The sequence below is a fragment of the Planococcus citri genome, chromosome 1, assembly GCF_950023065.1.
Source record: "Planococcus citri chromosome 1, ihPlaCitr1.1, whole genome shotgun sequence".
Classification (NCBI taxonomy): domain Eukaryota; kingdom Metazoa; phylum Arthropoda; class Insecta; order Hemiptera; family Pseudococcidae; genus Planococcus; species Planococcus citri.
The window spans coordinates 65,159,208-65,184,400 of NC_088677.1; the positions used below are offsets into that span (position 1 = coordinate 65,159,208).

The following is a 25,193-nucleotide window of genomic DNA, read 5'->3' on the forward strand; positions in this document are numbered from 1 at the left end:
TCTAAAAAATGAGAGTTTTTGAATGCATGTGCAGTGGAGAAATTTTAATCGTGAAATATTAAAGGCGACCCTGAGCTCAAGGGAGGGCGAGACCCCCAAACCCCCCCCCCCCCTAACTATGCCTCTGTCCGCTTCAGTGGAATTGTTTACAGCCATGAAGTCACGCTTATCATATCTACCATCTAGAATCGTTGCAAATCTGGTTCTTATCGACAGAACCAAACGGAGGGTTTCGATCTAATATCCGTTCTGCCTGATGAACGTATTTGATGGTGATGTCTTGACTGTATCGAACGAGGACGTACTGCAACCATGATCGATATTGGATGGCTAACTCCTTCGTCTCTTCGACAAAGGAGGGAGGTAAAATCACCACTTTTTCAACTTTCGACTCGATGAGATAATCCATTAACGAGGTTGTTTCTCGAATTAGTTTCTTTAGAATGTATTCCTCTGCGATTCCATATGTGCCCACAGATAACAGCACTCGTTTTGGATACTTAATTCCAGCGGTCTTCAAATTGGTGAGGATGGTTTGACCTGAAGCGAATTGATTCAGGAAAGAATTCTGCGAGATTTGGTCAGTTAACAATCGAGCATTGTGTGCCATGGCCGCTGCTTAATAAACTGATCTTTTCAAGGCAGCATTCAGGCCTCTTATCGACGAGTATAAAATGCTGCAATTTCTCCCGCCACAGAATTATTTTCATGAGAATTTGGGTTAAACATTAGTGTTGATGGCGAAAAAAAAATGTCAAAGGATTTTGACCAAGTTCAGTGGAAATCTTCATTTTGAGTTGAAAGTCACCGAGAAAAAATTATTGTCTCCGGAGGTGCCTCTGTAAGGGAGATATGGGTTCTCAAAGAAAGGGAATTTTTGAAAAAAAAAAAAAAATCATCGCTTTTTCGCTTTAACTCTCCAATCTGTTTTGAGAGAAATGGCTTAGTTCCAAAAGATGATATTCAAGATTCTGCATCGACCTTGACCATTACCGAAAAAATTGTAGGCCTTTTTTTAAGGATTGTTCTTAGTGGCTGAGAATTTTTTATACCATGTGAGTAGAACGGAAACGAAATCGAGACCTGGAGGTTGACCTCTGCCAATTTGACAACAATGCAACCCCCGATGCTGCCCTTCTGGTGCTGCTCTCTCCCACTACGAAACTGAATGCGTATTTGTACCGGTGGAAAACCACTAACATGGTGCACATTATATAACTGAGGCAGTTACGTTCAATGGGAACGCGTCTGTGGCCCTTCACGTCCACGTGTGTCAGATCCATGAAGCACTCGTAATGAAATACATGATTGCAAGTGCTTATACCGATCGCTGCATCGTCTTTGCAGTATATTGAGCAAACCAAGTGACTGGAACACGGACAGGGATGGGATGTCCCAACGCTTTTCAGCCACTACCCTGACAACTCGTTTTTGCAGCACCAGTGTAGGTCAGATCCAGTGTTTAGCTGCTCCCTCCCCCACAAACTATGACACAATACCTTAAAACCCCCTCAAAGACGGCCATGTAGAACCTCCGCAAATGAGCCTGTGACCACCATACTATACTAGAGAGGTATTTTAACAAGTGAACAATTTTGTAAAGCTTATCTCTCAGATTGACGCAATGTACCCTCCCAAGATAAACTCGCATCTACGTGAACTCCCAAGTACCTATGTTGCGTGACCTGTACCAAAGGAGCACAGTTACATGACCCATTACTCGTACAAGCTCCGTCATGGAAATACACTTACCACTCAGGTCCTGAACATGCTGATCTTGAAAACCAAAAACCAGCAATTCGGACTTTGCAGAGTTTATTTTGAGTCCCTGGCTCTCAAACCTTTTAGATGAAAAATTGAAAAAATGATCCGATTTTCGTCACATATATATATACATGTAAAAACCATACATTACGAGATCCGTTTTATATAAAATCGGGCATTGCGAGATCCTGAGATCCTTTTGCCGGATCTCGCAAGTTCTCTCATATGCCATGGTACTCGTGAGATCCGGGGGACCCTGTACACACATTTTCAGCCGGATCTCGTTTTGCCTACTATTCATATACTTATATACAATTTTTGAAAATAGATAAACGACGCATCTTGCGAGATCCACCCCCAAATCAGGTTTAGGCCATTGGTGGATCTCGGTTTATGCGGATCGCGAAATTGATGGTGGCAATGCATAGAAAGGCACTGTTTACACACTGGAACATGCGTTCGAACGAAGTTGTAGGGTTATTATATGAGTTTTTAGCATTTTTCGAAATTTTTTGGGGTGGATCTCGCAATGTACTATAAGACAGTATATATATATTTTTTTTTTTTGAAATTGGCACCACCACTTAGTAGAATTCTAAAAACGGCCTTTGTTTTGGAAATGACCTTTATCGATGCTGAATCTTGAATACCTTTTATCGTTTGGAACTGGGCCATTTTCCCCAAAACAGCTTGAGTTGGGGCTAGCGCGAAAAAAACGTGATTTTTTCGAAAATGTCCTTTTTTGAGAATTTTGTCTTCCCTCCAGAAGCACCTGCGGAGCCAACATTTTTTCCAAGTGACTTTCAACTTGAAATAAAAAGAGTCTTGACTGAATTCGTTGAATTCTCCGACATATTTTTTTTCCATCCACCATATGCAAATCTTGCTGCTTGATGGTAAATACGTATACCTTCTGTTAATCTTTCATCCTTTAGTTTTAGTCCTTCGAAAACGTATGTACATATTTGTGTACATGCAGTATGGATTTGTCGTGTGTATGTGATTTATTTTTCACTGCTCGGCGCTGCTGTGTTATGTTGTGACGAAGATTACGCGAGAAAAAGACGCAGATGTTTGCTAATCCTGAAAAATTTACGATACCGAGATCGTAAATTTTTTCGAATTATCAGATATCGGTAAGATTGAAGATGCTGAAATACTCGAATGAAGATGAGCCCCTTATGTCGTTCTCAAACATTGTCTGCAAGGCTAAAACAGCTCGATTTCAACATTTGTCGAATTTAAAGCAGTTTAAGGCCAGAGTATTACACAAAATATTTAATACTCAACTCTTGAGATCAGCGAATAGCTTACACATGTTAAATACTAACTTCCAGAAAAACGGGTTTTCAATGAACTATGAGTATGTATTCTCACACGAAATTACTCAATTACGAGTCTAAAAAACGATACAGACATTGATGTATCGGAATTCGTTTCCCAGCTCCATTAGCGAAATGACTCTAATTGATCAACGATAATGGAGCTGTCAGTAACGAATACTGTGTTACCATACACACATATATCGAACCGAACAGTATTTCGCTAATTATCCGCGTTGAGGGGGTGAAGGAAAAAGAGCCAGCTAGGGCTACGAATACCAGTACTTTTTTAAAAATGCGTATGCTCAAAAATACGTATTAGATTCGTCATTACTCGTTTATATTGGATAGAATCTCAACTCAACCTTTCCGCAGTGTGTGGTCCGAACTCACACACTTGGTAAAAAAAAAAAGACAAGGCAGATGACCACTCCAAGGAAAAAAACGCAGACCCGTGAAATCCACTTCATTCTACGTACTCCACTCTGCGTTTTTTTTTCACGATTTGTGTAAATTCGCGTGTGTGTTCGTGGTTAAATAAACCATGTGAGGCACGCATAAGCTACGAGTATATTTTATGATCGAGTAGCGTCGCGTTATTAATTAAGGCAATCGTTCTATATATACGAGCATCGTCGAGAGCCGACGTTTGATGTATATTATAGCGCTAAATAGGAGACCCCCTTTCGTATACATAAATCTTTTTCCTATGCGCGCATTTACTCGCGTTCTATGTACTGTAAGGCAGGCAGCTCCCTGCAGTTGGCATCCGTCAACGATTATCGTGCCAGTTTCTCGCCAGCTACCAGTCGTCCGAAACACTGTCGTTTTTCCTAATATTGTGCCGTTTTTGCACACGGAAAATGATTTGAATCATTGCAAATTTGTCGGTTTTTTTTTCTTTAGTAAAGTCAGTTTTTTTCACCGTGACAGTTTTCCTCGTCAAATTTTTCTCGATAATTAACGAGGGAAAAATTATGACTGTGGGTGAATGTAGGTACTAGGTAGTTTCATATTCATAGGTGACTGATCTCAGCCTCATTTCCTCTGATGAGTGAGTCGCTCATGCTGAGCACAAGGAGTTATGTTCGCTTATTTACTGAATTTTAGAGGCTGAGTTGCACTAATGTCTTAAGGATATGTTATTAATTGAAGGTGGCACGAAGGGATGTTGTTAGGAAAAAATTTTGAAAGTATTAAAGCGTCCTGCAAAAAGAATATGCAGATACTCTCTTGCAATCAGCGAATCGAATGTTCCTAAATTATAAATAGTCAAGTTTTTGAATAATTCAAAATATATTTATGTATGTTTGACCATGGTCTCTCTACATATAATATGTAACTACATTCAGAAATATGTATCAGAAAAAAAACTTGTTCAAAAGTTGATAAAAAGCAAATAAGAAAAACTATCTTGCGATCTGTGATAAAATTTTAAACTATTGAAGTATTGATGTATATTCCAAGTGCAGCCGATTTGGATCCATTTGTGGGTGGATGCAGGTGCGCTAACATTTGAACTTGGACAAGCTGGCTCTGTAAAAACTCTAAACATGTGTTCATGAAGGGTTGCTCTTTATCCAACCTTATGCAACTTTCTCAATGTGTTCATTCACCGGGAAAATCTGGAAAAGTCAGGGAATTCAGTCGGTCTGGAAAAGTCAGAGAATTTCGTAATTTTCACACAAAATCCCTGGAATTTTGAAAAAACGATCAATTGCAAATTTCGGATAAGCACCTGTGATTGAAAGAAAAACATTATTTTTTACCTCTCGAAACCCAACTCGTCAGCACTGATTAGGTGGAACTTGGACGCACAGAAACAGCATGTCACTCAGACCTCAGAACCAAATTTAGAGTTGCCGGAGTTGATTTTTCGATTTTTTTGGCGAATGTTTGAAAATAGCAGAAACTGCAGGTTATTGGTTTATAAATTTTTTACCAAAAGAGTGAATTGAATACATGACAGCGATGAAAATCTGAGACTCGGTTGATGTGCTAAAGTCGATTCCACGATTCAATTGCTACCTTTTTTGGAAACGATCTGGAGCCTTCAGTATAAGTTGACTTTTCTTAGGAGGTTTCAAATCTCTCCGGAAGGTGTAATCAACTTTAGTGGCTGAAAATTTAATCCTGTCGTAAATTTGAAATTCCCAATCGATTAGGGTAAGACGCAAATCAGTACATAAACCGAGTATCTAGCATAAAGTTGCGGCCCAAATTGGCTGATTTTTTGATATGTTGAAGCCAATTTATTCTTTTTGAAGAAAATGAATACACCAATAGCCAATTTCCGCCATTTTGAGAAATTCTTCCAAGATTGAAACATCAACTTCAGTGACTTATATGTAATTTGATTCTGAGTTCGGGATGTCATGTTCTTTTGATGAGTCAAGTTTAGTCTTAATCGGAGTTGATGTTGTGTAAAAGTTCTTCGTTTCCAGCAAAAGTCTAAAAAAAATTTCATTTTCATACTGTACAATATTAATTGTTCGTTTGGCGGCTTCAAATATGTTTTGAATATGCTCGCTGATGTTTATTGTTGTTGGTGAATTTGTGCCACCATAATATCATCCATTTTATTGGATCAGAAGAGGGAGTACTATAGAAAGGACGTAAAGGAGTCTGTTTCAAAGCTTGCTCCAGTAGACATTTCTATCGTTTTTTTCTTCTTCAGAAATCCGATAAAAAATTAGAAAATTAACGAGATTACTTGCTTTTCTCTCTCTCTTCCAACAACACTCTCGACAGTATGATTTCAATAACCTCACGCCATTATCAACCATTCAAAAATATGTTTTCACTTTTCGATGAAAAAATGCTACATTTTTATTGAATTTAATTTCAAAAATATTTTCAAAAATTTTCATCCAAAGAGATGAATTTTGAACATTTATGTAAATGGCTACAACACGTACGTAGGTACGCTAACGCTATAAATGAGCCTGAGAGAACATTCCGTATTGGAAGTTATTCTCATCAATGAACCCCAGACTGATCCGGTGAAATTTGGAATTAAACTGATTGCCGCAGTAGCCATTTCTGTCGTTTTTTTTTTTTATAAAAGTCAGAAAATTGACAAGAATTATTTACTTGAAATCGACGAAGAAAGAAATTCATTAGTTCATCATCTGAGACTACATTCTAAAAATATGCAATATAAATTCGACGATTGAGCATCCAAATGATAAAATACATAGAGAAAAGATTCGCGAAAGCGACCGAATAATCCCAATTATTACATCGAGGTTTTTATAAGGTATCGCTAAAAGAGACACTATACGTATTCGTAGCACGATATCTTAATTAAGATATCTTTTAGCCTAAATCGGATCTTCGAATTAGTAAGGCTTTTGAAAAGAGTACAGCATTCAGGCTCGTTTCATCGTATTATATTCGCGCTAAGCCGAAAGGTAAAATAAAAAAAAACCCGATGTTTAATCCGAATCCAAATCCAGCCGCGTTCGTTTGGAAATGTACCAGCAAAGTAGATTCCATCTAGTATACACAAGTAAGTAAAAGAAAAGAACGCCGCGATGACATAATAAGTTACCTCAAAGGCGACGTCTTCTGTACCTACTACAGTACGTCGCTCCATTAATTCGTCACTACGGCAGCAGCAGGTTTATTTTGTTGATTTTCGGTACGTTTAACCGCATCATAATTTACAATTTTTATTTAGACAGAGAAAGGGAAACAGCACGAGGCGCAGAATGAGAGAGAAAAAAACAAATTATAAAAAGATGGAGCATTTTTTTTTTACTATCCCGTTGTCGGTGTGTTGTGTTCTTCACTCTCTCTTCCCTGATTTCGAATAAATTTATCTTTATGGACGATAAAGTACGCGAAAGATTTATGGATATGTTTTGATTAATGTGTCCGTGTCTGATGGTAGGTACAATGTACGTACGTCAATGGTGGTCGGTTAGGAAATTATTTTTACACCGGAAGGAATAACACACGTTTGAGATGAAAAAAATTCATACAGTTGAATAATAGGAATGAGTGAAAATTTTCGATGTTACATATGTACTCATGCAAGCATTTGAAAATATTTGAGGTACATAATTTCAATGAAAATGGTGATTTTTCACAAACTGTTTACGAACTCGCAAGTTCGCTTTGGTGGGAACCCTGTGCAGGATTTTTACTATGCGAGTAAAATAATCACTTTCCAATGCTTAAAACGTCAAAGTATACGAGCGTGTTGGAACAATTTGACGATAGAAGTGAGCAAAGCAGGAGATAATAAAAGAAAAGCGTCTTAAGTAGTTCAATTATCATTGTTTAACCTCGGTAAACTTTGATAATTGGCGAACGAAGCGAAAGAGAATAGTTGAAATTAATTACCATGCGTCAGTTATGTACGTAGATATACATAATACGCTTCGGCAACTTTTCGCGTCAAGATGCTTGCCTGTCTTCGTAGACTTGTTCTTCTGCTTCGTCGTCATCATCCTTAAGTCTTCGATGATATGACGATGATTGAGTGAGGTCTATGAAATAAACAATTACTTACTAGCTAAATTCCTCGTGGATGAGATGAAGATTTTTCTGTCGTACTGGCAAACATTTCTTCTCGAAATCCCAATTTTATAAAAGCAGGGGTTGCAAACGTTGAGATGACCATGAGAGGGTTGTAGAAGGTCATTTTGCTCCTCTGACTGCTGATCCACAGCATTATTGAACCAGATCTTACTTTTAAGGTTGTTCAGTCACTGATGCGACAGTTTCAATTCGACTCTTCGAAACTCTTATTTTATATTGAAACTGCCATTCCAACCATCTCCACCGCGGTTACCTCTAAACAGAAAAACGCCACCAATAACATAGATACTCGGTGCTTTTCTTACCACATTCCATCGTAATGGTTGCAATTCATCCTACCCTTCCACATCCGACATCCAGAAATGCGAATTTTATAATTAAAAATACAATCTACTTCTCGGTAGCGGTACCAAGAGATGCTGCTGGTTCCAGTAACCGTCACAAATCGGCCCCTATCATCCCTCCACAATACTCGAGCAGCGAGCGCCAAAAACGAAAGAAAATAATAAATCAGATTAAACGTTGTTACCTGCTCTTCTTGCTCACCTATACTTCTCTTGACAGTATCACGTACATCGATAATCGGTCCGAAGCACAGGGTTTTTAATTACTGCGAAACCTATTAAAACTACACTGTCCTCCTCCTTCGCCTCGCCACCATGCTTCGTGTTAGCAAAAAGACAAATGAAAATACTGCTGTCGTTGTTGCCTAAGCTATATACGCCGCGCTACCGCCATCGTCATCATCGTACACAGTAACTGGACGAAATGGAAAATGTACCCTGCCTTCTTCGGCTGGTCTTGGCCATCTCTCTTCTTCGTCGGGCGAACAATTAGCCCGAAAGCGCGTTTATACACGATCTATCTTTTACGACTACTACCGAGTTACACATCAACCTACATATTTATCATTATTCACCCAGCCAGCCTATGATTAATGATCACCCTTTATTCCGCACGGTGTTTCGCGCCTCTTATCAACACCTTTCCTTATATACCGCACCGTAGGATTCGAGTTCTCTCTGTATGCTGTGTGTCTTGCTCGTTCACCAGGTTTCCTCTTTGGCGTGAAATGCTCTCTTCCAGCATTCTCGCCAGCATCGTCAATGCGAAGATGCGCCCGTTAGTCTTATTTTCTCTATCAGGAGAACCTCATACGCTCTGATTCGCATGAAATCAAGCTAGATCGATAGAGAATGACTCAAAATTTCAGGGAGCTGAAGTTCTTTTTTGGATTTTTGACCAATTTTTGAAAATTTAAAGAGGGTGTTGAGAAAAGAGGTGATCATTAATAAAAGTTAGGTGAATGAGGCATATCTTCTGATACGAGTTGTAATCTCTTGTGCAGAAAATACTGTTAGATGCTAATTTGTGGGTAGAAACTCAAGGTGGGAAAAAAGATCCAATGGAATTTTGAATGAAAAATTGGAAATCACTTGTGACTTTTTTTCTCATTTTTAGGTGCTTTGAATTTAAATTCTCTATATCCAAAATCAACGTAATCAAAACCATGAAAAAAATATGTCATGTATTTGTAATTTTTGATCCCGCTCATTAAGTATTGTATTTGAGGGAAAGTGAATTTTTACCCACCTTGAGTTTCTACATAAAAATCAGCATCAAACATTATTTTCCCCACAAAAGATCGCTACTAGTATTAGAAGATATGCCTCATTCACCCAACCTATAATTAATGATCATCTCTTATCAATACATTTTTTTAAATTTTCAAAAATTCGTCAAAAATCCAAAAAAGAAATGATGTAAGACTCCTGCTTGTCACTCATCATTACATTTGGCTTGATCACGCTAACGTTTATCTTGAGACACCGTGAAAATACTTCAATTAAAACTTTTATGTGTATGGTTACTGAACGCAAATGCCATAGAAAAACCTTCACCGTTTTTCAATCTTTTGAAAATTAAAATAAAATAACATTATTGCTTACTATGTGCTATTAAATAGAGCGACGTTAGTCGTAAAAGGAAACCTGGTAGTCCTCTTCTGACAGACGTGCGACAAGACGCACGCACCCACCAATAATTATGCATTAACGAATAAAAAGTACATAGAAGCGACTCGACGAAATCTAAATAAAATCATAAATCATCTGATAAGACAACGACGAAGTGGAGTAGCAACGCTGATTAAATTTAAACTGCTGCACTCGTTTCTACGTACTAACTACTGACCTATCCCAAGTAGTTATCGTCATCGTTTTCGGACAACTTTGAGTGTATTACACTCCAAGTTGTCCGAAAACGATGACAGTACATAGAAACGAGTGCAGTAGTTTAAATTTAACGATTATACGTACGTACCTCTACATTCTTACTATGTCTAGTGTGCTGTGCATGTACCAGTAGCGTAGTATAGAGGTACATGTTTCCTGAATCGTGGTACTCGTATGATATCGGTGTGGTAATCTAGTCGTATTTATACGAACGAGGCATTCGAATTGTACACATAACTGTCTTGCAGTACTGCGATGATGAAAGAAAGATGATGGGCAGGGAGAGACATGGGGTAGTCAAAGTGCCACCCTGTTCCTTGAAAAGGAGTCGCGATAATATTTCCAGTTATGTACCATCACTGTAAGATGGTTACGAGGGGATGGTGAATAATACATACAGGGTGGATTAATCAAATACATATTGATAATTTGAAGAATTCCACGTTACTGTAAAAATTTCTTTAATTATTCGCATGATGTCGTCGAAATCGGCGTTCCACATTGTTGGTCCAATTGATGATCCTTGTGGACATCCGCGGTCGATCCATTTACGTATATCATCGAAGAGAATCTCCCTGTCAGCGAAGCAGGAGAGGATCAAGGCGATTATAAAGTGGGGAATAGCGAGACGGTTGAAAACACTAATGATATCGACCCATCTGGCGTGGTCAAACGCCCCGTGAATGTCTAGAGAAATGAGAGCGATACACTGATAGAAATTTTTCGTAAAATTTACTGTAAATTTGGCATTATTTACAATATTTTTGGTAAGTGTTACTTTTTTACAGTAAATATTACGAAAAATCGCGGAAAAAATCGTAAATCACATTTTATTTGGTATTCATTTTATAATTTTTTGTATTCAAGAAGAAGTTTTCTGTAACCAGTGAGATAATTTACGGAATGATTACTTGACGGAATGATTACCTAAAATTTCAAGTAATTTATACTGAAATTAAGAGCAAGTAGAACTGAATTCTAAAGTAACAATTACAAGGTAGGGAAAAACAACTGTTGCAGCATAATTTAAAGAAACAGTGACTCAGTATTTCAGGTATAGTTACTGTGAAAATTGTCCAGTATTACTATTCAATCACAGTAACAATTACAGAAATCAGAATTGTAACTTTTATTGCTGCAAATGGGGAACGCTTATCCTAAAAAAAGTATAAAATCCGTTTAAATACTGTAAGAATTACGTGAAACATCCCGTAACTGTTTCTGGTTTTACGCGGCAATCGATTCAGTATAGTTTTACTGAAACATTACGTTATTTCAGGTTTTTTCTACACCTCACTTACATACTAGTGTTTTTTTCGAGGTAATAGTTGCAGAAAAAAATTCAAGTAATGTTGCATTTTCTACTGTGCAACAAATGCAAAAATTTTACAGAAGATACTACTTTTTTCCCAAGTTTTTCTTACTTCAATCAAGGTATTAAATCCTGTCTTTAAAATTATGATTGCTTGGAAAATGAGTACCTAACTGTTTGATTTTCAACACAAGTACATAAGTAATCCATGCAACATTTTTTCCAGAAATTTTACTTATTCATCAGTTTTTTTTTTACATCATTTTCAATTCAAATTAAACACTTGGCAAACATTTTCAAATAAAAATCCTTGTAAAATCGTTATTATTCCATGAAGTTCAAAAAATTTCATACCAATCGATAGCAAATTTCAATATCTTCAAATTCAGTTCATACATATTTAAGTTATACTCAATTCCCTTACTTTGTCCAGAAAATCTAAAAAATCATAAAATATGAGGTGTTATTGCTTTAGTAAGGAGAATAAATTTTCTCTAAATTTATATTTACTGTTCATCTTTTTGTTTTTTAAAATATTTTGTATTGATCAAAAAACCCTTATTTTCAATTTTTTTTTCAATTTGAAAATTACCCATTCAAAATTTTTGATTTAAAATTTATTGATTATGAGATTTGAAAAATATTCTAAATGGGCAATAGTGAAATGTAAAAAACGAAATTGAAATTTCGATGAATCAAAAATATCAACAAAAAAATAAACAATAAGTAAATAAGTGTCGAATACATTTTTTTTAAATTCCAGTAAAACCAAAAATTTATTGTGTATAGCTGAATTTGAAATTTTTTTAAATTCATTGTACAAAAGAATTTTGTTTTGCAGATTAATGAAAATAAAAAAATCAATTTGAAAATTTATTCAATAAATTTAAAAAAGTAATTCCAATTCAATTGAAATAATTTTTTTAATAGGTTTTTCATTTGCATTTTCATACCTAATATTTTTTAAATTAAATTAGAAAAATTTCTGAATGTAGCTTTACAATTTTTGGTTTTACTGAAATTTAAAAAAAATTATTGGAATGAATTTTCTACAATAAGAAGACATGAGTGTAAATTTTTTCAACTTTAATGTGTGCAATAATTAAAACATGTCATAGCCTAAGCTTGTTTGCAAGCAAATCATACCTATGTATTCATTTTATGCCAGGAACTCTATGTGATACTGGTAGTCGTAGGGTTAGGTATAGGGTGTTAGGAACAAGAGGTCCCAGGTTCGAATCCCAGATAGGTTTAGGTGTAGGAATTTTAGTGGCCAATTATAAGTTGAAAAAATTCAACGTAATGAGGAAAGTACAAATCTGAAGAAATAAATTGAAAATATGCATATCTTCCTTTTGTTTTTAATTTTTAAAATTCAAATGATTAAATATTGTAAACGTTATTTCCTTCTCGATTACTAGTGGAAGATGAACACTAAAAGTGCTGTCTCCTATTGTGTCCTGTAACAATTGTCCTAACAACCGGTTTGTTTATTGAAAGGTTGTGTAGGTATTCGTTCTTTTAACATCAGGTAGTTTTTACGTAAAAGTAAAGTAACTGTTACAATATTGAATGGTGAATGGTATTGTCATTTTTAGTAAAGCATACTTGCCATTTGAAGGAATCGTTTCAAAACATAAATGTAATAATCACGAAATCTGACCCTTGTCCAACTTTTACGTAAAAATTAAGTAATCCTTACGAATTTTTTCTATCAGTGTAAGTCTAAAATCTTCGGTGTCTTTAAAGATGTATTTTGGACCTAAAAATTCCCAATTTTCAACATGGTTCAGGCTTAAAATTTTGTTTACACAGAGTAGTACAGGGCATTCCATTCACTCCAAAGTTCCATAAGTGTGATTTACGAATATGAGCAAATTCATCACTGAAATGGTTGCCGTGGGTGCCATTTAATCGTGGGCTCGAAAAATTCATGTGCATTGCGTAAAAAGTTGACTCCATGTCCATTAAACCAAAGTTTGTAAAAAATGATTCGCACAATGGAACGTTGTCGGATTTTGAAATCACACTCCCTACAATTTCAAGTGTGGAGTTACTAAAAAATTATCTAATTTCCTCTTGAAGAAGGGATAATATATTTCGGCTTTTTAAAGTATTTCGTGTGAATCAATTATTTAAAATGCTTTGGAATCTCCAAAAAGGTCGCGAAGTCAGTTTTGAATAATTCTAAAATTCACATTCACTCTAAATTATAGGGGACGCGACTTGAAATTTGATTGGGCTTATTGATGCGAGCGGATTTTCACACATTTTGGTTCAATGAGCGTGGAAGAATTTCTATATGCTATGCATACGAATTTTTTGGGTTCCTGACTTAATGACGCCTGTTTATCGATTTTATTCGCCCAAAAATCACTCTTGAGGGGCACTAGCACCCCATTACGCAACTAGCCAGCCAAGGGAGTGCCCAGTGCTAAATTGTAAAATATATCTTTTCAAGCTATAGCCATTTTGAAAATTAGGTATTTTTGAGCCCTCTCTTCTTTCTCTCTCATTGTGCTAGGTACTTCGAAAATCCGAAATATGTACATCTTTCCTGACATTTTAGATCCATATTTCTTACAAAAAACCAACTGAATTTTTTGAGCTACAAAAATTACCAGTCAACTGAACCTTTTTTATCAGTTGGATTGCAGAGTGCAGACTGTATGTACAAAGATGTTCTCGAAAATGAATTGAATTCTGCTTTTTGGGAGAACTGGGTACAGCTGGAATGTATCACAGTATCACAGTATCACTCAACTAACTTATCAATATTACTTTTATACTCTTCATTACGAGGAATAGTGATTATGGTGGAATTTAAGGGTGTCTATAGCATAAAGTAGCACTTGGCGATAAAATTTATGTGATGTTGAATGAACATATTTCTTCGTTTCTGAAATATTGAATTTAATAAACGAATCTATGCAGTCGACTGTAGTTTGCCACCGTTTATTTCTTAATGAATAGGGACATTTAATTTCAACAGTGAAATTGGGACGAATTCCATCTGGAGAAGCCAATAAATACCCGCTGCTGTGAAGGTATGAACCAGCTAGATCGATCATTATACCTAGTTAGGGTCAAATTCTGACCTAGGTCATTCGTAACATCAACATCTTTGGTTGTGTCCGGCTGTGCGGACAACAACTAGTTGAAACCACATACTTCCTAAAATATTAAAAATCAAATGAGAATTTCCTCAATAAAAATAAAGTGCACAATTAGAATGAATTAAAAGACTCCTTTGAAATTCTGCTACTTTTTTCTTCATTTCGTTCAAAGTTTCGGAATCATTCATTCCTTTAACAATCTCAATTGCGGCTGGTGGTTTCAATTTTTTAGAATGAAGTAACAATCATTTCTTTGAAATTTCAGTCACTACTCTTGCTTCCAGGTCTCTGTACAAATTCTCAATGATTTTCATGTATAACTCAGGGACACCCTGGTTCCTCAAAGCCCTGAGCATGAATTTATGATTTAAACTATCAAATGCTTTTTTTCTAACAACGCTGTTTTTAGTTTCCAATATTTATCGATGAAATGGCAGGTAATGCCATGGAAGGACACATTTGCCCTACTTGTCCAAGAATCAATAGTTAAACTTACAGATTCGGCATTTTGCATTTCTACATGCACCGATTTCACACAATCAGAATGAATTTGCGGAATGACAGTATGGTGTAGGTTAATCTCCATAAGGCTGATAGTCAATACCAACCATAGCTTTGTCAGAGGTTGGCGCATATTTTGTTGGCTCTTGTTGTACAAACTTTTCTAATAGAGTAGATTTTTATTGGATCATCTTCACGTGTTTCATTATCATTTGCATTTGTCGATTCATCAAGTGCCAATTGCAACATGTTTTGATTTAAGGTGTCCGCGTACATTAGTGGTTCCACCGCCATCCCCAGTTGTCTTGATAATTTTCTTGCAGAAATTACACTCAGCACGATCACTACATATACAATATTACAAAATTGTCCCACACACTAGACGACTGAGACGTTTTCGATTTTGAAGTTCTAGTAAAGTGAAAAAATAGAATTCAAAAATAAAAATTCCGTGGAAAATAAATTATCAAATTATTGCTTAGTCAGGTAGAATTTTTGGAAGTTATAGAAGATGTGGATTTTGACGTTCTGAAAGAGCTACGAGGTCGTTCTGATGAAAACAGAAATTGAATGAATAAAATAAAAACGATATATTTTATCACCATTCGCCAAAACAATAAAAAATAATGAAAAATAGCTACTGAACTCTGAACTACTCTTCAAATTTGGTCGCCAGCTGATGAAAATTTGATCAATTCAGTAGCATTTATTTTATCACGATTGAGATTTTGTGGTATGAATACTTGAATGTTTATGCTGATACCTATTACCTGAATTTGAGCTATCAATTTCGATTACTTCATCAATCTGCTACCTCTAAATGACCAGTTTCATTTTGCTCATTTGCAACGCGATATGCACAATCTATAATTCATAACAGGAAGAAAGAATAAGTGATTTGTGAGTAACTGAATGAAAATCGAAATACAGTAGACTTCCGCTTATCCGAACTAACTGGGGAATTTGGATGTCCGGATAAGCAGAAATCCGGATAATACGGATTAATATGTTTTTGGTTGAATTTTTGGCCAAAAATGACTGTTTTTTGATGATAATGGTGTATTTTTGTAATTTTTAATGAAAATTGCAGAAGATGAATTTTATTTCTTCACAAAATAGAGAAAAACAAACCAAAAACAAAGATAACAAAAATTTTTGAGTATGTACTCGTATGTAATTCATGTACATTTGTCCGGATAATAAGGATTTTGTCCGGATAATCGAAAAGTCCGGATAATAAGGAGAATTTCTTTTCGTCCGGATAATACGGCTGTCCGGATAAGCGGAAGCCGGATAAGCGGAAGTCTACTGTAATGCGAAATTGTTAATTACCTTTAAGAATTTGTGCTGGAATCTGTACAATAATGTTCCTCGTATCACTTTTTAGGGCACCACGTTTGTAATGAAACAGCAATTTCTATTTTTGCTTCAGACGCGATTCATTCTAACAATTTGTGCAAAGCTGAAAAACTTACTGAAATTGATAATCATCTAAGAAAATAGTTAGAATTTTATTGGCTGTTTTTTAAAACTTCCTTCGTCCACCTTTCATTTCAAATACGTCGGCGCTGAAATGACCACTGCATAAACGGTGGTGAGGTTCCAATTTTTCTTTGCAGAAATCCTCCCAGTATGCTTTCAACGTTTCATTTTTTGGGACTATAAAGATTAAAGTACATAAAATAAATTATCAGGGTGTCTACTGGCAAGAAAAAGGCAAGAAAGTTAGAAAAAGGCGAGAAATTCACATGGGTGGCAAGAAAGTTAGAAAATAGTGTAGAAATTCCTTCGAAAAGCAAGAAAATTTCCAAGAATTCACATCAAAAATCTCTGAAAAATTGAAGTTATCCCACCAAAATTTTAAGTTTTTATTTTGTTAAAATTGATCATGTTCTACTTTTCGAATTAAAAATTTTCCAAAAATTTTGCCCTCGCTTCGCTCGGGCCATTCATGATGCTATTTTCAAAATTTTCAAGAATTCAAAAATTAAATAGGAAATTTTTCATTTCCAGGTAATACCCAAACCATTTGAAAAGTGCAAATTTTTCATTTTCTGAACAGAACGACTAACTTTTCAAAATTGTTGATATTATTGAGCTTCGCTGAAAATGTAAAATAAAGCATCCAAAATTGTCGTTTTTTCTTTTTTTACACCAATTTTTTCAACAAATTTTCGCTCTCGCTTCGCTCGAGCTCTAATTTTACCCTCATTTCAATACAATGATCATTCATTGTGAAGAGTTTTCTGAAAACTACCTAAAATGTCCATTTTTCGTGTCTAAATTTCTGATTTTGCTCTCCCCTCAATTACAAATAAGAATATAAGCTCTTTTATGGTTTGATCCTGTAATTGTTGTATATGTCACTGGTATTTAGCACGTTAAAATTTTGATTTTTGTCGGAAAAATGACAATTTTTTGATGGAAAAATGACATCATACAGCATACACCCCCTCCCCCAAATAACCTGACTTCGATCCGCATTCGAGTTAACTTTTTATTTTGTTACTGTTTTCATCATAGAATTGAATTCACTTCAGTAGACATGCCTCAACGTCTGTTTTTATCACTTTTTTTATTACTATTTTTTCATTTGAGAAATTAATTCACTTCTCTGCTTTGAAGAATAAATTTTTGAGAAATTTTGTTTGGGAGGGAGGGAGGGGGGGTTAGAGGGGTTAGCGAAGATTATCTAGATGCGTAAATTTGAAGGGGGGTAAGAAAATTCATTTTTGGAAGCAAGAAAAAAGCAAGAAAAAGGCGAGAAATTCGCTTTTTTGATTTTAGTAGACACTCTGATTATTCAACTTTGAATTTTGAAACGAAATTTCAATTTTCAACATTTGCTTTGTGGTAAGGGTAAGGTATTAGTTGAGTAAATACTACAAATATTTATGTGAAATACGAAAACTCCTTCGAGTTATTCCCACATAGAATGCAGGCTGTCGAACTACTCATCACTTAAATTAAAACCCAAATTGAAAATTATAATTAATAAATAATTAATAAATACTTAAATGAAATTTAATAAAACTCATCAAAAGAATGAGGAAATTATAAAATTATTTGGTGCTCATTTGAATAAAATCGTGGGAAAGGATTTTTTGGCGCATGCGCAGATTGCAAACCGCGACTTAATTATGTTCAAGACAATGGCTGCACGTTAGCCTTATGGGCCGCTAGCAGTCCATATCTGAAAGGTCACTGATAATCGCCCATTGCACATCACTACCGTACCACAGAACCTAGCATGAAGTTGAGGAAACTTGAAAAGGCTGGAAAACGGTCATGAGATGAGGAACCCCCCTCCCCCCGCTACCTCACGTCCTTCACCTCAATCAACTTTTCATTACCGGGTTCAGCGAGAAATTTTCTCATCTATAGTTGAATAACACTCAACTCGAGATGGGTTGTGTGACACCTTGTATGTGGAAGTTTTGACTGCTGACAGTAACGTCTTGGAAAGCTTTTAGAGGTGAAGGACGAGGCGGTTTTCTTATCTATGATGTGCGTTTTTCGCGTTAGCTGTGAAGTTGATTCTGTTACACGACGATGACGATGACGACGGACGTCGTCGAAGACGAAGACGCAAAGATGAAGAGCAACGAAGGGAAGACAACCGCTGCGACGTCGGAATGATGCTTGCAATACGCTATAGACATTCGTGGTGCTGATCGTGTGATGCGAGAGGAAAGGGTTATATAGTATTGTAGACGAGTATGTGTACGTGTAGTATATGCATAACTCGTTCGTTTGATAAGATTGAAGAGAGGAGGGCGTCTGCGTTTGTCTGTCTTCGTCTGTCTCACACATCGTGCCGCTTAACCCTTTCTCTGTCTGTTTCTAGCGTGCTGAGCGCCGCTTCTCGCTTCTGCCCCCCTCTGGTTCGCGGTGTCCCAAGTTTTAATATGTGATCTAAGTCTGGTATAGTAATTTTTTTTTCGCTGTTTTATACTACATGGTTCGTCTCGGTGTTATCGGTTTTACATCGGTGTGTGTTTGTATGGCTGTGTGTGATGGTATACGTAGTACTTCACCGCCGCGTCGAACACGCATACATATGCATAGAGAAGAGAGGATGACGCGCGAGAGGTTTTCAAGGTCTGTCTGTTTTTTCTGTATGTACTGTCGAGCCCGAGCTGCTGATGGTGCTGGTCGGCTGTATCCTCGATGGTACGTATGGTAGCGCCCTGGCCTAAGAAGACTCGCTGTGCGTAGTGTGTGTTACGTCTCTCTGTCTCTAGTACTAAACGTGTATTTTATATGTGGTACTTGTTGTATAATTGTAGTTGTGTGTAGTGTATATGTGGACGATTCGACGACTACGACGACGACACCACGGTGTGTTTTTCAGAGAGTTCATCATTTGACGTATGTGTGCGTATGGTGTTATCTCTGCCTTTCTGCTGCGTGTATAGTTTGTGTATACTGTATAGTATATTTCATTAGTAGTATAGTCGTCGTCGGTTTGGTACTCGGTTTCTCAGTCAGTCATTTATGTACCTAAGTTGGATGTTACGACGGTGTTATGGTATGGTACTCGTACATATTTCTATTATTACCGCGCATCAGTTAGTTGTTGATGATTTGTGAAGTTCAGTGCTGTGTGTACCTTTACGTACTTGACGTGTCGACTACTTACGTGAGTTTTTCCATCGATTTGATTCGTTGATTCGTTGGTGGTGATCGGTCAAACGAAGTCGGAAGTCGGAAAAGTGTCCTCAACGGTGGGTTTTGCTCGTTGATTGATAACGCGACTGTGACGTCCGAATATCATCGTGTGTGTTATCAAAAATTTCCAAGTGTTGAGTGATCTTCGGGATGTTCGATTGGCGAACTCGAAGAATCGTGTGATTTGCGCGCGTAATACGTACCGGATTGTTATCAGTGTGTTGTGTGTACTCGGTGATGGTGTAGTTGTGATCAATCACAGGTGATTTGGAAATAATTATCAAAGGACGTGATTTTTGGCGCGGTTTTCCTGCTCGAGAGAGGGTTCATTTGGTTTCAGCTACGTAAGTGATCGAATTTGTTTGATGATTAGATTTAAGCGGTCGTAATTTTGGACCAAAGTTTAAAAATACAAACCTACCGTAGTAGCACCCCTAGAGTGAATGAAAATATTGAAAAAATGTTCGAGCCATGAGGTTATTTTATTCATTTCATCAAAAGTCAAAGTTTGACCTGGGCATTGAGTGGGTTCCAGGTGAACAAAGCTGTCTAACGATCATGAAAGTCACGAAAAGCCATGAAAAAGTCATGAATTCTGCTCGAAACACTCTTAAAAAATTTTTAAAAAGGCCATAAAATGAAAAAAAATGAAAAATTTGTTCAAAAAATCAGAAAAATGAAAATCTAGAATACCTAATGAGCTATTATACCTATTCACTGGGTAAAAATGAGGGCCATGTTGCAATGATGGTTACTTTATAACCCATTAACGTCTGAAAGAAGTCTTACAGATAATTTCTAGAATTTTCATGGAAGAAGTCGAATTGAAAAATCAGATGACGATACCCTGCTTAAAATTGAGAACATTGTGTCATCGTTTACGTTGGTATTGAGGATTTCTTCAAAACAATTATGTGGATTTTTAAAGCCAAATTCAAAGTGAAGGCAAAAATGAAAAGTGAAATTTGTTGTAAGCACTTTTTTTTTGAAGATACCCCAACTCACGTTTTCACATCTCGACAAAATTGGAATAACCCAGAATGACACCAAGGTTCCCCTTGAAATGAAAAATGTTTAAGAACCAACTTCAAATGTCGAAAAATATACCATGGAACAATAGATACTGAAACAGGCTAAAAATACCAGATTTCCAAAGCTGGAAATCAAAATTGGAAGAAAATCCCACATGGTGGCAAGTGCCTGTAGCAATAGCGGAGAGTGATGAAGAGTAATTTTTAAAAAAATATTTACTCATGAATTTAAAGAGATAAGGCATCGTTCGCGTGAAAATCAAATTACCGAACGCACGATGCCAGGAAGCTGAAATGAAATTGAAAGTATCTAACCACGTGACTTCACGATGGTTATTTTTCGATCTGAATGTTACTTATTCTGTGCCTTCTTATTCCAATTTCGTTGCCATGTGAAGTTTTTTTTGTGCGGTGTCCAAGTTGTCGAAAAGAGAAAATAAAGTGATGTGTTTTGAGGCATTACATTTTCTTTTCGAAATTCCTGCGATCAAATTGGAAAAAGAAATCGAAAAAATTTTCATTTTCGTCAATTTCAGTCTTTTGGTTTTTGTCTCCATGTTGAATTTTTATTTTGAGAATCCGCTCGTAATCGGTTTGGGGAAATCCTCAATTTCCAGAGTGAATGCTGACTCGATTTTAATTTAAGTTTTTTTCCGTTCGAAATTAGTAAACGCTGAAAAGCAACTATAAATAAGCAGAAACCTTTTTGCAATGATGAGCTTATCAGTCCTAACAGTGCGCTTTCGCTGTGGTGTGGTGTTTCACTGTTTCTATCAAGTTCCATTCCCTTCGAAAAACATCACTCCTCTAGTCGAGATTATTCACACACAACATAATCACAACAGGTATATATTTTGTATTCTTCTCGACTAAATTACCATTTCTATGGTGTGGCAAGTCGTCGTTCAATTCTCAACTTTCGTGTCGATGTTGAAGACGACAACGACGACACGACGTCTATAAAATTGCCATTCAAAATACAACACAACTACTCGTACTCGTATAACCGCGAACAGCAGCTCCATCGCGACGTACAGGTTCAACAGGTTACATAGTTTCGCTTCTTTTTCACCCTCTCTTTTCGACGACCGCCGTGTTCTAACCTTGTAACGGTCGTGGCGAATTGAAAATTTCCTCGTGAACCACGACACCGTGAAATTATTACGAAAGTAAATTTTTTCTCCCACATTTCGGTCATGATTTGTTCTCGAACAGCATCGTTTACTCGTGGTCAGCACACGTAACATGTAGAGGATACGAGTAAAATAAACATCTATGGTGTTCGCAGCTTATACATACGAGAGGCATTACATCGTTTACGTCTACCTATGTCTGTGTCTATATTGAACTTAAAAATATACCTACGCGTGTATCAATCGTTTGTAGGTATTTTTTGTTTTCGAAACAGCTAACGTAGGTACAGGTAGGAATTGTTGAAACAGATGTGTCTACGAGCATGCTTCATAATGACTGCGGTGTGAAAAACACCTTAAAATTGCAGCACGTTACGTTGGCAACAAAAAATTAAGGATCGAGTTCTGTGAAATGGATTTCTGTTATTGATAATACATTCTAGGGTAAAAAGAAGCTGGAGTCGAAGAAGGACATTGGCCTCAACTGGTTACAATTTAAAAAAAAAAATTACGTCCATTTTGATTCCCACCCTTGCGCAGGGAGGTTTGACTGACTCATTTTATGAGATTCCAGAAATTGATTTTTGCTCAAAGTGTTTCAAGAAGCGTCTTGGACCTTTGAAAAACTCATCACACTCTATTAAAATGTGTGATTTTATGAATTGATCTGCCATTTCGTTCATTCTCATTTTTTGCAAGACCCTTACGTTAATGTTACGAGTAAATTGATTTTTTGTGGTGAAAAAAATGTACAAAATTGCAATATTTTTTGCTTTGAGTAAAGTGAATTTTTGAATTTTTCTTTGAAAATTTTGAAAGAGAGCCTTTCTTGAAAAAAAAGATTTGATGTGTCAATTTTTTTACCTGAATATACTTCGAAGAAATTAATACTAGCTTAACATGAAAACATTGTTCATCTTCGCATCTGCAAGGTCACTATCGACGAACTAGGTCGAGAGAAGGTACTGGGTGCCATACAACGATAAATCTAATAAGTACGAAAAAAAACTTGTAAAAGTCACAAAATTAATCATCTTTCAAGGTCAGAATTGCCCAAATGCAATATTCATATATGAAGAGAGAGAAAGTGAAGTGGAACCCTCCAAAAAATTGAGTTTTGTATGTAAAATTTCTGAAAAAGTCAGTAGAGACTTGGACTCTTTTGTTGGGGGGGGGGGGATTTTTCATGTTGCATTGTGATGAATCTCACGGAAGATTTTGTTTGTTTTAGTAACTTAGTAAGGCCAATATTGTGTAAACACTTTCACCGAATTTCTGTGTTACTCTCGTACCTAATTCATTTATTCAGGATAAGAGATGAAGGATTTGAGAACTGATGATGCCATTTCTGTATCCTTGGTTCTTCGTCTGTTGAATATTGCTTCAGTTTTATTCTTATCTTTTTCACATTTTATCAATTTCGTTTTTCCTGGTCAACTTCATTCATCCAGTTTTTATGGTATTGATTTAACACGATTGCAAAGACAGTAACTACTGGACTTCGATGATTCGATGAATCATAATGCATTACTTACTGGTTGAAACTAAAAAATTAGACAGTAAGTCGGGCTTCTTGGAATTTCTTCTGAAGTTGAGGAATTATCTCAGTTTTACTGAAGAAGTGATTGAGGAGAAAAAATACATCAAAATCTGAAAACATATAAAATTACCTACTTAACCACGCTACAAGTACCAAAAAATGAAATGAACTGTCCGCAAAGAAAAAGAAAATTAGTTGAGAAAAGTCAATCAGGGAAAAGAAGGTGACCTATTTATCAAATTTTGTCTTTATTTTTTGCACTAAGAGTCCTTTCGAAATTTGTACAACGCTGACATTAAAAACGTGTAAAATGTTTTGTCGCTTTCTTGAAAAATAATTCCAAATTTTTAAAAAATACCTTCATCGGATTCTACAATCTTTTGTTTGATTTTTATCAACTTGGGAAACATTGCAACAAATCCTTGACATCATATCAATGATTTTAAAAAACCGAAAAAAAGTAAATATATAAAATTTAAAAAAATGAATTTTTCATCCTCAAGTACGTTCGACACTTGATCTGAACCTGCTTAACCCAAATCATTGCCAGAGAAAAATTACCCATATTTTAAAAAAAATCATTGATGACATAATCCCCCTCAAAATTCAAGTCGCCCGAGCCTTCTATTTTGATTTTTATACAAGATCATCTAAATTAAATAAACCCAGGGCCGTGCAGACAAAATCCGGTCCCCTGAAGTAAAAAATGTAAGAGCAAAAAAAAATGTCAGTCAAAAGTTGATAGTTGAGCTGATTTTTGTAGGGTCATTTTGGTAAAAGATGATTTTTTTGCACTGATAAGTCCTTAGATGGCTCTTGAAAAAAAAACTCAAGGCATGGGGACTCCCCTCCCTTCTTTTTACAAGCTGAATAAGCTCAAAAATTAGATTACACTCCATAATCCTTATGATCGCAGACCTGAATAAATGACCCAATAATTTTTCTCGTTGATGATGCTATTTTTAGCCATCTGCACAAAGATGGGGAAAAAATTTGAAAATAAACACGACCGATAATATAATGTGTAGATATAAAATAAATTGCGTCGAAATTATAATGAAGTCGCCACGCTATAGTGTTTTTTTTCCATCGATGGTGTGCTTATTTGTACTAAATTAGCGCGATTAAAAACGAAGCTAAGCGGCGATAAAACACTAGAGAGTGAAAAATTTGATTATATATTATTGTATACTTGGTAACACATGTGCCATGCCACCGTGCTGGTAGACATACGAGTAGAATAAGGTGACGGGGTAGACTGCTTCTGGTGTTGACGTGTTGACTGCACGTGCATATAGAGTAGCTTTTATAGATCCGGCAAGTCGCCGGATGATTTTTTTTCTTCTTTGCCGATGTGGTGTTTTTTTTTCAATTTTTTTTTTTCATATACGTGCGAACGAAGAGTAGAAAATGAAGAATAATTTTCGGCTACTGTGCCGCGCATGTAGAGGACGGTACGGATTATCGATACGTACGAGCGTCGCATCGTTAAGTTTGCAATGGAAGCGTTCCAATTGTTATTGTTGGGCGATATACGAGTACGAGTATATACGAAGAGTTGTGGAAATCACCGCCACTCAAATGATTTGTTTTCTTTTGCTTTATCGTCGCTTAGTACGCGTTTTTAATCATCCGCGAAATTCATCACGCCTAAGAGTCATTCTCGCTTAATTAGTTTTATTACGTGCGTGGCGACGACGATGGATTTCACTCGACGCGATGGAGAAGTTGCTCAAAAATGGGGCTGGGAGGGGATTTGAAATATGGATGCGGGATCGGTCTATCGGATGGGTGAGGGAATAGACGAGATGGGGTGTTCAGGTCTGCGAAGATTGAAGGGTAAGTTGGGATTTGATTTGGGTTGCAATTTTTTGGGGTGATTTTGGAAAATGTTTGTAACCCCCCCTCCCTTTCGGTTTTTGAAAATCGCCCCGTAAGGCAGGGAGAAGTCTGGGTGAATTATTCTCTAAAAATATGGACACTGCGTCTGTTCTAATTTGGACCTTGAAGGGACACTTTAT

The 25,193-nt window shown here is 36.3% G+C and overlaps 1 protein-coding gene across 4 annotated transcripts in view; it reads left to right on the forward strand.

The window, feature by feature from the left end:
• heph (polypyrimidine tract-binding protein 1 heph) overlaps nt 1-25,193 on the forward strand; it is a 613,245-nt gene that overhangs the window by 34,361 nt on the left and 553,691 nt on the right. Inside the window, exon 1 of one of the 4 annotated variants that reach the window (XM_065347153.1) lies at nt 18,940-19,812. The exons of the other annotated variants lie outside the window; for them this stretch is intronic. The gene's annotated coding sequence lies outside the window, so the exon portion shown is untranslated. Of the gene's footprint in view, nt 1-18,939; nt 19,813-25,193 lie in introns of those variants that run through there. 4 annotated transcript variants of the gene reach the window in all.